At 42.1% G+C, this 14,064-nt stretch overlaps 4 non-coding genes across 4 annotated transcripts; 2 read left to right on the plus strand and 2 right to left on the minus strand.

Annotated features, from left to right (window-relative positions):
* Positions 1–3,084: 3,084 nt before the first annotated feature.
* trnat-agu (transfer RNA threonine (anticodon AGU)) lies at positions 3,085–3,158 on the minus strand. The gene has a single exon. It is a non-coding gene; the product is annotated as a tRNA-Thr (tRNA).
* Positions 3,159–6,746: 3,588 nt separating this feature from the next.
* On the plus strand, positions 6,747–6,828 carry trnas-cga (transfer RNA serine (anticodon CGA)). Its single transcript has one exon. It is a non-coding gene; the product is annotated as a tRNA-Ser (tRNA).
* A 2,951-nt stretch (positions 6,829–9,779) lies between these two features.
* Positions 9,780–9,852, minus strand: trnar-ucg (transfer RNA arginine (anticodon UCG)). Its single transcript has one exon. It is a non-coding gene; the product is annotated as a tRNA-Arg (tRNA).
* A 1,170-nt stretch (positions 9,853–11,022) lies between these two features.
* trnan-auu (transfer RNA asparagine (anticodon AUU)) lies at positions 11,023–11,096 on the plus strand. Its single transcript has one exon. It is a non-coding gene; the product is annotated as a tRNA-Asn (tRNA).
* The last annotated feature ends 2,968 nt before the right edge of the window (positions 11,097–14,064 follow it).

Raw genomic sequence — 14,064 nt, forward strand, 5'->3', positions numbered from 1 at the left:
CCTCCCCCCGTGATGCCAGGCCTGTCCCCAGCCTATTCCATAATGTCATTATATATAATACCATACAACAGTGACCGATCCTTACTAACTACATGCGTTAAAATTGCACATCAGCTCATAGCAGGGGGCACATAGCCGCGATGTATTATCAATGTTATATTTCAACCATAATATCGACAACATTAATAAACGCATACGTTGAGAAAATATCGAACCCAGCATATTTTCCGGTTATATACCACAATGCATTGCTAGTATTCGTTGGTCACAATTTTGGACACGTTTTTCAAACGTAGAAGTATATCCGCAAATATCTCAGCAATCCTCTTTTGACGAGTAAGTATGAACAATAATAATACTATCTGAATACATACAGATCTTTCTTAATATTATTTTGATTAAAATAGTACTTGAATAAGCAAAAAATGGCACATAAAATAGTGTGAATGGGGAAGATGACACAAAATCGTTTTGCCGTTTCTCTATTCTTATTCTATGTTGTACTTTCAAACTTTGGGTACTCTTTAATTAGGACAGACTTAATTGCTCAACTGCTATGATGCAAGCCAAATTTTATACATTTATTTCAGTTTTGAGCTTAGTAAACCGTTCACTTTTTAGATTATACTAAAGAAGATATTAATCATCATTTATTTGGGAAGTAATATTATATAATTTTCTCCTAGCTGCGGTGCTGAAGTCCCACCCTACATCAACAGAAAAAGAAATAAAGGAGCATGCAATGTGTTACTTGAAGAATGCATATGAAAGGCAGGGGGCCAGGAGATCTGGACACTGAAAATAATAGGTTTTTGGTTCTAACTGTTAGGACAATTAGACAGGGTTTGCAAATAGTGGGAAAAAATCATCTTAACTTCCATTGTAATATTTTTTTTTCTTGGAAATATAGAAGTTGTACATTTTAAAATGTATATTTGAATCAAAATGTGGTTTTGAGTTAGTGTGTTAATGTAATTAGTTTTGTGTTTGTCATTACTATACTGTATATTGCCATATTACCAGAATTTGTAGCTAAAGTTTAAGACTAGATGTGTTTTTTATGATTATTGCCCATATGTTGATTGTTGATTGATTGTATACAATGTATAATTTGAAATACATATGTTTCAGGTGTGAATGTGTATTTTCAGAATACATTTCTAAATCTAATCATTGGCTTGGTTTACTTGTTTCTACACCTATAAAATCTATCTTTGATGTATAATAGACCTCTACCCATATACGTATAATAGACCTCTAAAGTTATGCGTATAATAGACCTCTAACCATATACGTATAATAGACCTCTAAAGTTATCCGTATAATAGACCTCTAACCATATACGTATAACAGACCTCTAACCATATACGTATAATAGACCTCTAAAGTTATACGTATAACAGACCTCTAACCATATATGTATAATAGTCCTCTAAAGTTATCCGTATAATAGACCTCTAAAGTTATCTGGAACTCCAACCATATATGTATAATAGTCCTCTAAATTTATCCGTATAATAGAACTCCAACCATTTATGTATAATGAACGTCTAAACATAGACGTATAATTGACGTATAACTTTAGACGTATATTAGAATTTCATTCTAGACGAATTGTAGACCACATTTAGACGTATAAGGTAAGCGTTTAATAGACGTATATTATACGTCTTTTGCCCACTGGGTGGGCTCCAGATGCACATGGAAGCAATCAAGTGTTTCATCCGAGCTGTTTCAAAGACTGCCCAAGAGCTTTCCTTTCACAGAGGCGCAACGATTAATGATGGGGGTGCACCCTTCAATGCGCCTTACGACTCTAGGGAGTGATTGAGACGATTCGTAGTCACGTGCAGGAGCTGAGGGCTTTAGTTTTGTTTCGTTTTCCATGGCGTTCGTAAGCGCGCAAATCAAAGGCAAGTCCTGCGTCTAACACGAACGTAAATGCTTTTGAAAGTGCAGTGTGGTGCAGCTTGTAAAATCCTTGTCCACATTTGTGGTTTGTTGATGTTTGTTCTGTCTGCCAAAGTTGCATTTTGACATCCGGACGGGGGGACTTTATCATTTGAACGTGAAGCCAGCCTTAAACCCTCTGAGGTGTGTCTGTCTGCCGGCACGTATCTTGTGAAAGGTATTTTTTTTTTAACGGAGAGCAACTTTAAAAAGGTATCCGCAGCCACCTCGCAGTCCGTGTTTGATTATAGGAGGAATGCGGCGGCGGCAGGCTCGCTTTTGTCGTGGTCGAGTGGTTAAGGCGATGGGCTCGAAATGCGTTGGGGACTCCCCACGCAGGTTCGAAACCTGCCGACTCTGGCGTCTGCCGCATGTCGCCTGTCGCCTTGTGCCTGCGCGGCAGAGGCGAAGTGCCGCTTCTCCTTTCCTGGTACTATAACAACGCGAAATCGCTTGGCCCCGCTGCCATGGACATCAATTCTTCAGATAACCACACACTTTGCCTTCGCACCTCTGGTGCTCTGCTTATGCCTTTGAAAACCTAATGAATAAAGCTGAAAGAACCGACACGATATGTAGGTGCTGGTAAAGCACGCAGTAAAGAACTGTTAACAGCAAGGGTTTCAGTGGGTTAACTGAGGAGAAGGCGTGATCGCTAATTGTTGACTTTTTATTTGGTGTTAGAAACACTCTTACTGTGCATGACGTGCAACAAATGTAGCCACAGAAATTGCATCACGCTTTCATGTATGCTATTGCAGACACCAACGTTGCCTAGATAGAAAACCGAAATAGCCGTGGGTTTGCTTGCTGGTCTGAAGGATCTCTCTTCGAATCTCTATCATTTGTCAATGGAAGTAAAAGGCGCTGCAATCTCATACGTTCAGAATCAAACCCACAGCTGTTGTTCGACTTTATTTCTTGACTAATTACAACTGAGTGTCGCATGAGCAGTTACATAAACTTGTCTGGTATATTTGAACACAAATGCCGTTCTTCAATTAAAACTAACAGTACATTGTCAGGGACATTCAGTTCTATACAAACAAGAGACAGACAAGAGAATATTTCTACCTTTCATGTGGACTACGTGTTGACTTACTGATCGGAATAATAAGAAGACAGAACAAAAAAAGGCACCGCTGGTATTCGGACCCAGGATCTCCTGTTTACTAGACAGGCGCTTTAACCAACTAAGCCACGGCGCCCCGGGAGCGCTGTCCTTTTGCAGCCACTTGGACACACCACTCAGACACATCTGCATTCGGTGTGTGCTCCGCCTGCTCGCTGAGCAAGTTGCCACCTTTACATACAATAGCAACATCGACACCAAGAGAAAGGATGAGAAATGGCTTTTATCTGGAACTTTTCATGTCCAAGGAACTCAATGTGCTTTCTGTGTACAACAGGGCCACTGAACTCCACACTGGCCACTGAACCACAGCAGTGGCTTGCTGGCTTGATGTCTCCCAAGGAAAATGTTGAAATTGCATGTGGAACAGGAAAATGACTCTCAGGTGCCCATTGCTCATTTTCAGACACATTTATGCAATACTTTCACCATGCGTTGAGCAATAGGGATTAAAGATACCAGAGGTAAGGTTTAAAAGTGATTCTGAGGTGCAACACATCAGCGATACAGCTAGGCATCTGAAATGCAGGGTTTGAGATCCCTTCAGGGAACACCGTACCCTAAAGGTACCAGAAGTCCACTAGTATAAGCATTAAATCACTGTCACCCCTGTTACAATGTGATTGCTACATATCTTCATTTCTTTGGTTTTTAAGGAGTAAGAGTGCAGGGGGTCTAAATCTGCGATCCAGTGTGTTGAAGTATTTCACAACACTACCTATAGCCCGTCTGAAAATAAATCCTCATTCTGATTATTGCCCTGGGCATGTACCAATAAATCACTGAGCATATATATATCTCACTGTGTTGAAGCTAGAGACCTGTATGTAATAATATGATGCTAAAATGTTATTTTCACATATATTAATGTAATAAATGATTGCTTATGCTTTATAAACAAACCTAATTAAAATAAAAGCTTATGTTTTGTACCATAGAACATGATTTGCTTTGTATTTCAAGCCCACAAAGTGTCCAAATGACGCACTACATGATATAAGGAAGATTATCACATGCATATACTTATTATCTTTCTTATGAAAATGCATTCCTTTCATTACCTTTTACTTTTTAAAATGAACTCAAATTGTGTATAATGTAATAATTTAAGTAGAATAGATTCTAATAATATAATGATCCAGTGTGTTGCACTACTTCACTGCTTCACTGCTCTATGCCGTCTGGAAATAAATCCTCAGACTGCTTACTGCCCTGGCCATGTACCAATAAATTACAGGAGCACATCTATATATCACTGCGTTGAAGCAGGAGACACACAATCACTGCAAACACATCCTAAATACAGTGTTCCATCACCTTTGACCTCATCCAGAACATATCATTTCTTGAAAGGGATTGCTGTCCGAATTCACATCTGAATCCCAAACAGAATCTCTAGTAATATACGATCGTTTGTGAAACATGCAAATGACTGTCTCAGGGGCCCATTCCTCATTGTCAGACACATGTATGCAATGCTTTCACCGTGCATTGAGCAATAGGGATAAAAGACGCCACAGGTAAGGTTAGATGTCATGTTCTATGATCATTTCTTTCAGCATTAGGGACTAAATATACTAAACGTATGATGCTAAAATGTTATTTTCACATATATTAATGTAATAAATGATTGCTTATGCTTTATAAACAAATCTAATTAAAATAAAAGCTTAAGTTTTGTATTTATCTTGTACCATAGAACATGATTTTCTTTGTATTTCAAGCCCACAAAGTGTCCAAATGTTCTATGATCATTTCTTTCAGCATTAGGGACTAAATATACCAAACGTATGATGCTAAAATCCTGAAAAAAGGATGTGCTCCATCTTGTCAGTAGATTGGATTCCAAAACTGATTTGGGTCAATATACATTACCTTTGAAGATAAGGTACAGTCTACTGTAGGGAACCATCAACTTAGAAAGCATTGGCCTTCCCTGGGGGTCAGGTAGGTGCAAAAGATAAACCTTTATCCTATCTTTATATTAAGATAAGTGGCCAAGCAGTATTTTTCCAAGTTTCACCAAGCTCATCATGTTGCCATAGTAGACAAAGTTCTATAAAATGTCAAATAACTTTTAAAAAAAGCATCTTGGTCTTTCAGTACTGTACAAGGTGAATTAAACTGTCCCTGGTAATAAAAAGTAATTAGAAGCATCCCAGAAACTTTATCTCTAGAAACATTAGCTGTTTTATATCATGTAATTTAGTGTGATGTTGTCAGAATTCAAGGACATTATCACACACAGAAATTGGTTCAGTTAAATCTAAAAAACACAGCTAAACATGGGTTTAAATGTAAAATAGAAGTCTTACCTCTTGTCAAAAGATTTAATTCAAGAAGCGATGTAATAAATGATTGCTTATGCTTTATAAACAAATCTAATTAAAATAAAAGCTTAAGTTTTGTATTTATCTTGTACCATAGAACATGATTTTCTTTGTATTTCAAGCCCACAAAGTGTCCAAATGACGCACTACATGATATAAGGAAGATTATCACATGCATATCGGTATTATCTTTCTTATGAAAATGCATTCCTTTCATTACCTTTTACTTTTTAAAATTAACTCAAATTGTGTATAATGTAATAATTTAAGTAGAATAGATTCAGGTAGGAAATATAGAGTCATGATGTTTATGGCTGACATCATTTTGGGTGAATTTTAAGCTAAGAAACAAAAACATTTACAATGAAGATACCATTGCTTAATTTTTAATGCCTTTAAAAAATAAATACCTCCTGAGAATAATTTGCCACTCCCAGATCCTTGGTAAGGTACTGTTTGAATCCAATCAGGAGAGGAGCATCCAGGGAGTGCTTTCTATAGAGTCCAGCTTGGGCCACTCTCTTCCGGCCTGCTGATACTTTTTAACTATTCAGGGCCTGTAAGGATATAAAACACCGGTTTAAACATTTTATACCTATAAGACAAATAGAATTTTAGTAAAAAATAGATACATCTGAAAAATAAAAAGTCTTACTGCTGATAGAGTTCTTCAGAGCTCACATCTTCCCCTTCCTTATCCGCTTCTGTTTCAGTTTCTAGAGCAGCCTCTGGCATCTCTTCCTCCTGGACAGCGGCCTCTTGCTCAGGGCCGCTGGAATGCAGGTAGATTCTTTTCAACATGCTTTTACATAATATGTTGTAACAATGATTTCAAAAAGAAACTACAGAAGCCTTACAGATTAAAAATATCTCACCTTGTGCTCATTTCCCTCTATTCCCCGTGTTGCAGTGGTGGGATGACGTAAATTACTGCTTCGACACCTAACGGCATTATAATCAAGTGCAAGAGCTGAGGGCTTTAGTTTTGTTTCGTTTTCCGTGGCGTTCGTAAGCGCGCAAATCAAAGGCAATTCCTGCGTCTAACACGAATGCTTTTGAAAGTGCAATGTGGTGCAGCTTGTAAAATCCTTGTCCACATTTGTGGTTTGTTGATGTTTGTTCTGTCTGCCAAAGTTGCATTTTGACTTCTGGACGGGGAGACTTTATCATTTGAACGTGAAGCCAGCCTTAAACCCTCTGAGGCGTGTCTGTCTGCCGGCACGTATTTTCTGAAAGGTTTTTTTTTTAACGGAGAGCGACTTTGAAAACGTTTCCGCAGCCACCTCGCACTCCGTGTTAGATTATAGGAGGAATGCGGCAGCGGCGAGCTCGCTGTAGTCGTGGCCGAGTGGTTAAGGCGATGGACTCGAAATCCATTGGGGACTCCCCGCGCAGGTTCGAATCCTGCCGACTACGGCGTCTGCCGCACGTCGCTTTGTGCCTGCGCTGAAAAGGCGTAGTGCCGCTTCTCCTTTCCTCGTGCTATAAAAACGCTAAATCGCTTGTCCCCCCTGCCATGGAAATCAATTCTTCAGGTAACCACACACTTTGTGTTCGCACCTCTGGTGCTCTACTTATGCCTTTGAAAACCTAATGAATAAAGCTGAAAGAACCGACACAATATGTAGGTGCTCGTAAAGCACGCAGTAAAGAACTGTTAACAGCAAGGGTTTCAGTGGGTTAACTGAGGAGAAGGCGTGATCGCTAATTGTTGACTTTGTATTTGGTGTTAGAAACACTCTTACTGTGCATGACGTGCAACAAGTGTAGCCACAGAAATTGCATCACGCTTTCATGTATGCTATCGCAGACACCAACGTTGCCTAGATAGAAAACCGAAATAGCCGTGGGTTTGCTTGCTGGTCTGAAGGATCTCTCTTCGAATATCTATCATTTGTCAATGGAAGTAAAAGGCGCTGCAATCTCATACGTTCAGAATCAAACTCGCAGCTGTTGTTCGACTTTATTTCTTGACTAATTACAACTGAGTGTTGCATGAGCAGTTACGTAAACTTGTCTGGTATATTTGAACACAGATGCCGTTCTTCAATTAAAACTAACAGTACATTGTCAGGGACATTCAGTTCTATAAAAACAAGAGACAGACAAGAGAATATTTCTACCTTTCATGTGGACTACGTGTTGACTTACTGATCGGAATAATTGAAAAGTTCGGGTCATAGCCGATGCAGTGCGTGCTAATTAGAACAACAGCAACGCTGAGCTCTCAGCACCGTACTGAGCCCAGGTGTTTTTCTAAAGCTGTCAGGTGCAGTTCATTTACAGTACGCCCCGTGTCTCAACGGTAGGACGGAGTCAAATACTGCCTCGACACGCAACAGCATTATAATAAACCGCAGGACTTGAGGGCTGTTCTCTTTGAATGTTCCAAGGCATTCGTAAGAGCGTAGGTCAAGGGCCATTCGTGCATCTCCTGTAACTCGAGTAAAAATGCTATTCAAAGTGCAGTGACTGAAATCGTCGTCCACATGTCTCCGTTGTTGATTTCTTTCTGTCTAAGAAAGTTCTATTTTCATGTCCGAACGGGGAAACTTTATCATTCCAACTTGAAGCCACCCTTAAGTACTCTGAGGTGTGTGTCTGCTTACACGTATGGCGTAAAAGGTTTCTTAAACGGAGAGCGAACTTGAAAAAAGTTGCCGCCGCCGCCGCCGCCTCGCACTCCCTGTTCGATTGTAGCAAGAAGCCAACAGCTGGCGTATTTACTGTAATCGTGGCCGAGAGGTTAAGGCAACAAACTTGAAATCTGTTTGGGTCTCTCTGCGCAGGTTCAAATCCTGCCGACTACGGTGTCCTTTGCATTTGCTCTCGTGCGTGCATGAAAAAGGACCAGCGCTGTTTTGTTTTCGCTGGGACCTTTAACACTCTAAATCGCCTAGACCCACTGCCTTGGAAATCGATTCTTCAGCACCCACGAGTGACGCTTTGCAGCTGGACGCAGATAACGATGCTTTTCTGCAACGAGCTTTCCAGCTGAATTTTCTCGGCAGCTCCATACTGAACCTGTTCTCCATTGCAACATAGCGGAGGCTCGTCACGTCTATAGCAAGGCTGTGTAGGACCGCATACGCCACAGTGACTTGTACACAGACCACATGAAAGGCAAGCAAAATACAATTTTAAAATTCCAAAGACTCACAAGGTCAGAGGAACAGCGATGATCTGAACTGATCTGTTACAGAAGTCTAGGTTGACCTTTTAGAGCTGTAATTGCATTTTTGTTTAATAGAAGATCAAATCTACTCGCATGTACCAGCACCTTACAGTTTATTGATGTTAATTCTGTTTAAGTAATAAGATTGCTAACGATGTTGGACTTTAGCCGGTGTTTTTTAGAACAAATTGCTTACACTTCTGTAAGGAATACGCAGTACGTGCCTTTGTCAGTCATTGCTCACCATACCTGTAACTTTCTTATCTAACTCACTTCCTCAAATGGTGAAGGTCCACAAACATAAATGAAAAAAAATCCCTTGTTGTAGATGAGGTGCACAAAAAAGCAGCCCCTGATAGTGTATAACACATTTATACTATTGCAGAGACACATGTAACAAATATATATATACTGTTTATATATATGAAACAGAAATAGAAACAGAAACAGGAATCGCTTACACACCTGGAGAATCTCTGTAGGAATATCTAGCATTTATCAATGGAAATAAAAGCTGCTTTAATACAGTGCATGTTCAAACTCAAACCCTCAGCTGCTGTTCTTGTTTGTTTTGGGACAAATTGCAACTGAGCATCGCATGAGCCGTTACGTACCCTTATCTGTTAGGGAATTTCAAGGGAGGAGTTAGGTCAGAATGGGTAGGCTGCAAAACAACAAGTAAAGATTTATTCCAAGATGAAACGTTGTGGCGGTTTTCTTATCTTTTCAGCATGGACTAAACTTTTACGTGTTCCTTATATGCTATATATGTATATATTAGCACCAATGTCGTTCTTAAAAACTAACATGAAATTGTCAGGGACATTCAGCTATATACAAAGACGAGACAGACAAACTAATAATTCTATATTAACGTGGCCTACATATTGACGCAATGATCGAACTAACTGACATGTTCTGATTCAGATTCCCTGCAGTTTATGCCAATTAGAACAATAGCAATGCTGAGTCCTCCCCACCCTACCGAGCACAAATTCAGCTGCTCTCCAGTTCTGTTCTGCATGTTTTTTCATTGCAATTGAGCTCGGAGCTGGAGATGATCTCCATACAGTTCTGTGTTAACTAGCCCGCACTTGCGTGCTAATTTACGGGTTGTGGCAAATGCTTTTCTATAGTTCATATACATGACAGCAACCTGTTACCGAGGAACCTGAGAGGTTTAAAAGCCACACGAGCCAAGCAGGATTCGAACCTACAATCTTCTGATCCGAAGTCAGATGCATTATCCATTACGCCACTGGCCCATAGAACATGTGCTTGCACTCCACCACAGAGAGCTCTACACTGCTACTAGTAGTACACTTCCCCATCTAAATTTTCACAGCAAGAAACTTGTGTTTCCTACTATTTTTATCAGGTTTAAAATATCATCTCCTTAAAAAAGAAAAAGTGTTGATGTGTCGTGCTGAAATTCCGATTGATTTTGAATTCAAAGAAAAAAGGTTTTCTTCCAAAACACCATGAAATTGTCACATCTTGCAGACAATAGGTGTATTCCATGTTGAAAAGAGAAGAAAGAAAACCATGGAGCCTTTTACAGGTGTGAGGCTTCTTCAGGTGTGAGAAGACCTCACAGCCGAAACACTGTGTTTCCGTTCTTCTCTTTTCAGCATGCAATAAACCTATTACTTGTTCCTTTGCAGCCGAGGCATGCTGACGTAGCTACCCAGCTGAACATCTTGCAGACTCTACAGTACTTCTCTCCTGTAGAAGTAAAGCAGGGCTTGCTGGGTGAGCTTTTGCTCCGGTAAATTAGGTCACGTGTCATGTTAAATCACTTCTTCTAAACACAACATTTGCTGGTGCTAGCTTTCCCCATGAAAAGAGACATTTCCCTTACAGTACATGACATATCGTTTTTATTCTATCAATAAGTATAGAAATTAAAAGAAAAAATGGTGTCGCCAAAGAATGGGAGGTGTCAAGGGCATTGAGCTCCTTGGACATGAAAAGTGCCCGATAAATGCCATTTCTCATCATTTCTCTTGGCGTCAGTTCTGCTATTAAATGGGACGGAGGCAACGGGCTCAGAGAGCAGGTTAAGTGCACACCGAACACAGATGTGTCCAAGTGTCTGTAAAAGGGCGGTGCTCTGCTGGCGCTGTTCCCTAGTGGCTTAAAGTGCCTGCCTAGTAAGCAGGCGATCCTGGGTCTGAATACCAGCGGTGCCTCTCTCCGTGTCTTGTTGTGCCGAATGTCTCATTTCAGACAAACATGTACAGCTTGGTTCAGTTTAATGCAAGAATTCATTTCCTTTCTGGAATAACTTGTTTTTGAAGAAATCCATACAGCTTGTGAAAGATGAAATCCATTTCTTGGTTGTCAGTGGAAAAAGATTGCCGGCTGCAAGAAGTGCAAGTGATTGTTTTCTTTGACCATAAACCTGCAAATGTAGGGAGCTCAAGCGGCCGTCAGTCTCTGTGGTGCAATCGGTTAGCGCATTCGGCTATTAACCGGAAGGTTGGTGGTTCAAGCCCACCCAGGGACGCATGTCTCAGTTTTTCCAATGTAAACATCATCACCGCTAAAGAAAATGGCGCAGAAGGCTCCACAGTCGAAACGTTGTGCTTCTTTTCTTCTCTTTTCAGCATGGAGCAAACCTTTGCTTGATCCTTTGCAGCCTACGCATGCTGACACAGCTACCTTTCTCTTAACGCGCCTCAATCATTATTCACCAAAACCATCAGCAGAATGTGTCGCCTTTGTGGTGATGTCACTCCTCTGCTTCACAAATGTCCTTAGTGACGGACCATTTCTTTCTGCCATTTTTCCGGAGCGGTTATTGATTGCTCCATCATTTCCCTCATACTTTCCATCCCTAGATTGAAAAAAAAAAACAGAAACAGGCTGACAGGACGACAATCAAATTGCAAAAACTCATCAAAGCACTCGATAGAGTATTTGAATCCACAAGTAGCTACGAGCAACTTTGTCCTGGCTTGCATGAAAGTCGGAAAATGTCGAAAAGAAAAAGATGGTGGCTTTTTCATATTCGTTCTTTTATTTTTAGTTTGTTGCTTCTTCTGTCCATTGTCCTCCTGCCTGGCTCTTGACCTGTGACTGTTTGAACGCACACAGTAGACTTTCATGCAGGGGATTTGTCCTGAGCCTCTGTGAAAGACCCACCCACCCCCATAAATAACTGCTCTAGAAACACATGAATGCAAAACTAAACCACAGCTTAAAGAGGAGCTTGTCATGACCGCCAGGCAGTTAAGACCAACTCTTAAGCAATCTAATCAGCACCAGCAGCGGGTGATTATTAACAAACGCCGCCGCACGAGTTAACCCACCTGCACACACTCCACCGTGCGGTACGCAGTGCTATTTTTACCATCTTTACCTGCTTCCCGCTGGTATTGAGTCTACTCCTTGAGAGCTCTACCTGGCGTTTTTTCCATTACTTCTTTTATTCTGGATATTGGACTCCCCTTCTGCCTTTTCGACTTTGGACCTCACCTCTCACCTTGGACTGTTTGCCACCAGTGTACTCCCTGGATTACAACTTACCTTACGCCTCTTGACCACGGAACAAAGCAAAGCAGAGCAAAACAAAAAGAACAAACGAAAACCCTCACGTCCCGCACTTGCATATAATGCCGTTACATGCCCAAGCAGTATTGTACGTCATCCTGGCACTGCACCCCGGGGCGTACGGTATATGGGAACGAGCACACGCCACGAATCGTCTCAAATCACTCCCTACAGCTGTAAGGCGCCTTGAAGCATGCACCCCCAACATTCTTCTTTGCGCATCTGTGAAAGGTAAACTCTTGAGCAAACTCTGAACCAGCTCAAAGGAAACTAATCCGATTAGACGTTACTTTGACTCATCCTTTAAGGGACCCTTGTTAATTGGAGAAATCAATGATTTTGAATGAATTCTGTATGCGTTAAAAGACAGCTATACACTGAAAACATGCAGGACACTTCTCATGATGTTTCCCGAGCCGAAACACAGTGCGTTTTTAAAAGCCATCTGACAAAGCCCGCCCACTGAAAACTGCAGCAGATCGTGTAAAGACGTTCAACTTTGTAACTACTGCACGCACAGGAAGCAGAATAAATTCCTCTTTTCCGGTTTTATTTATGCGAACCATAAATAAACCAAATAAACCAAGTTGCAAGAGGCCCGCACCCACAGCACAAATTGCGCAGCCTAGGCCACCTCCTCGCCCCGCACGCCACCGCCTCCTGCTGGGCCCACTCTTTCGCACACTCACACGCCACACTAACACTCAAAAGTGTGGGCAAAACGAGAAAACGAGCGCGCCGTTTCCTACACATCTGCAGTCGCCATTGCGCATTCGCAGCATGTCCCGGGATGCAATTCGGCCTCATTTGCATAACTCCAGACCGGCAGATCGCCACGCAAGCTCGCGACGTGCGCCTGCCACACACCGAACAAACCTTTTCAGCAATTTCCAAAAAACGGGCCTGCTCGCCTGCCCACAAGGCTCCGTCTCTTACCTGCTCTCCAGAGCCTGCTGCCTTCTGTGCTTTTCTCTCGGCACCGCTGCAGCGCACACAACTCCTGCAGCGGGAGGTGGGAGAAAGTTCCCGCGCTCCGCCGCAGGGAAGGCTCGCTCCGTGCGCACACGTCCTTTCGATGCCAGTCCAACAGTTGCTCTGCATTAGCTGCGTCGGGGCTCCGGCGTGTCGCACCTCACCTCACCTCACCTCACCTCACACTGCCCCCTCCTTGAATGTCTGGCGCTGGGCATGCCCCGCTCTCCTCCGCCTTATCTTATCGCGTGTGAGCACCGACAATGGCCACAATGCCGGGGAATGGCACCTGTAAATTAATTATCTTCTCTTGCAGCCTGAGATCATGTCCTTCTTTTGGCTCCCTCCAGTTCTGATAAAAAATCTCACTCTTAGATGTGTTAATTTTTGCAGAGGAAGCCAAAGAGAACCGATCACAGCACTGCAGAGCTCTGCTAATTGAGGCATTGTCAGAGAGGAGTAGGGTGACGTCATCCATGTATAGAGATGTCTTTACCTCTCCTCCCCCACTTCCAGGCACTGGTATCCCATTAATGGCCTGATCCTGGCGCAAGGCACAGGCTAAGGGCTCCATAGCCAAAACGAATAACAAGGGGGATAATGGGCAGCCCTGCCTCACCCCTGAACAGACTTCAAAGGGGCGTGATCTATTGCCATTAACCATTACTCTGCTGTTGCTACCTGTGTACAGCAGGTTAATCCACTTTCTCATGATGGGGCCAAACTTCATGTGCTCAAGTACCGATGTAAAGTACTGCCGGTTTAGGAGGTCAAAGGCCTTTTCTAGGTCTACACCTAAAATGCACAGAGGGAGGGAGCGATCCTCAGAGTACAGACAGACATCCCTCAACAAGGCCAGGTTGTCGCTCATCAGGCGTCGTGCTATCCCACAAGTCTGTTCTTTCCCTACCAGTGAGGCCACTACATTTTGTAGGCGCAGGAAAAGGGCT

Source organism: Lepisosteus oculatus, unplaced genomic scaffold (assembly GCF_040954835.1).
Source record: "Lepisosteus oculatus isolate fLepOcu1 unplaced genomic scaffold, fLepOcu1.hap2 HAP2_SCAFFOLD_62, whole genome shotgun sequence".
Lineage (NCBI taxonomy): Eukaryota > Metazoa > Chordata > Actinopteri > Semionotiformes > Lepisosteidae > Lepisosteus > Lepisosteus oculatus.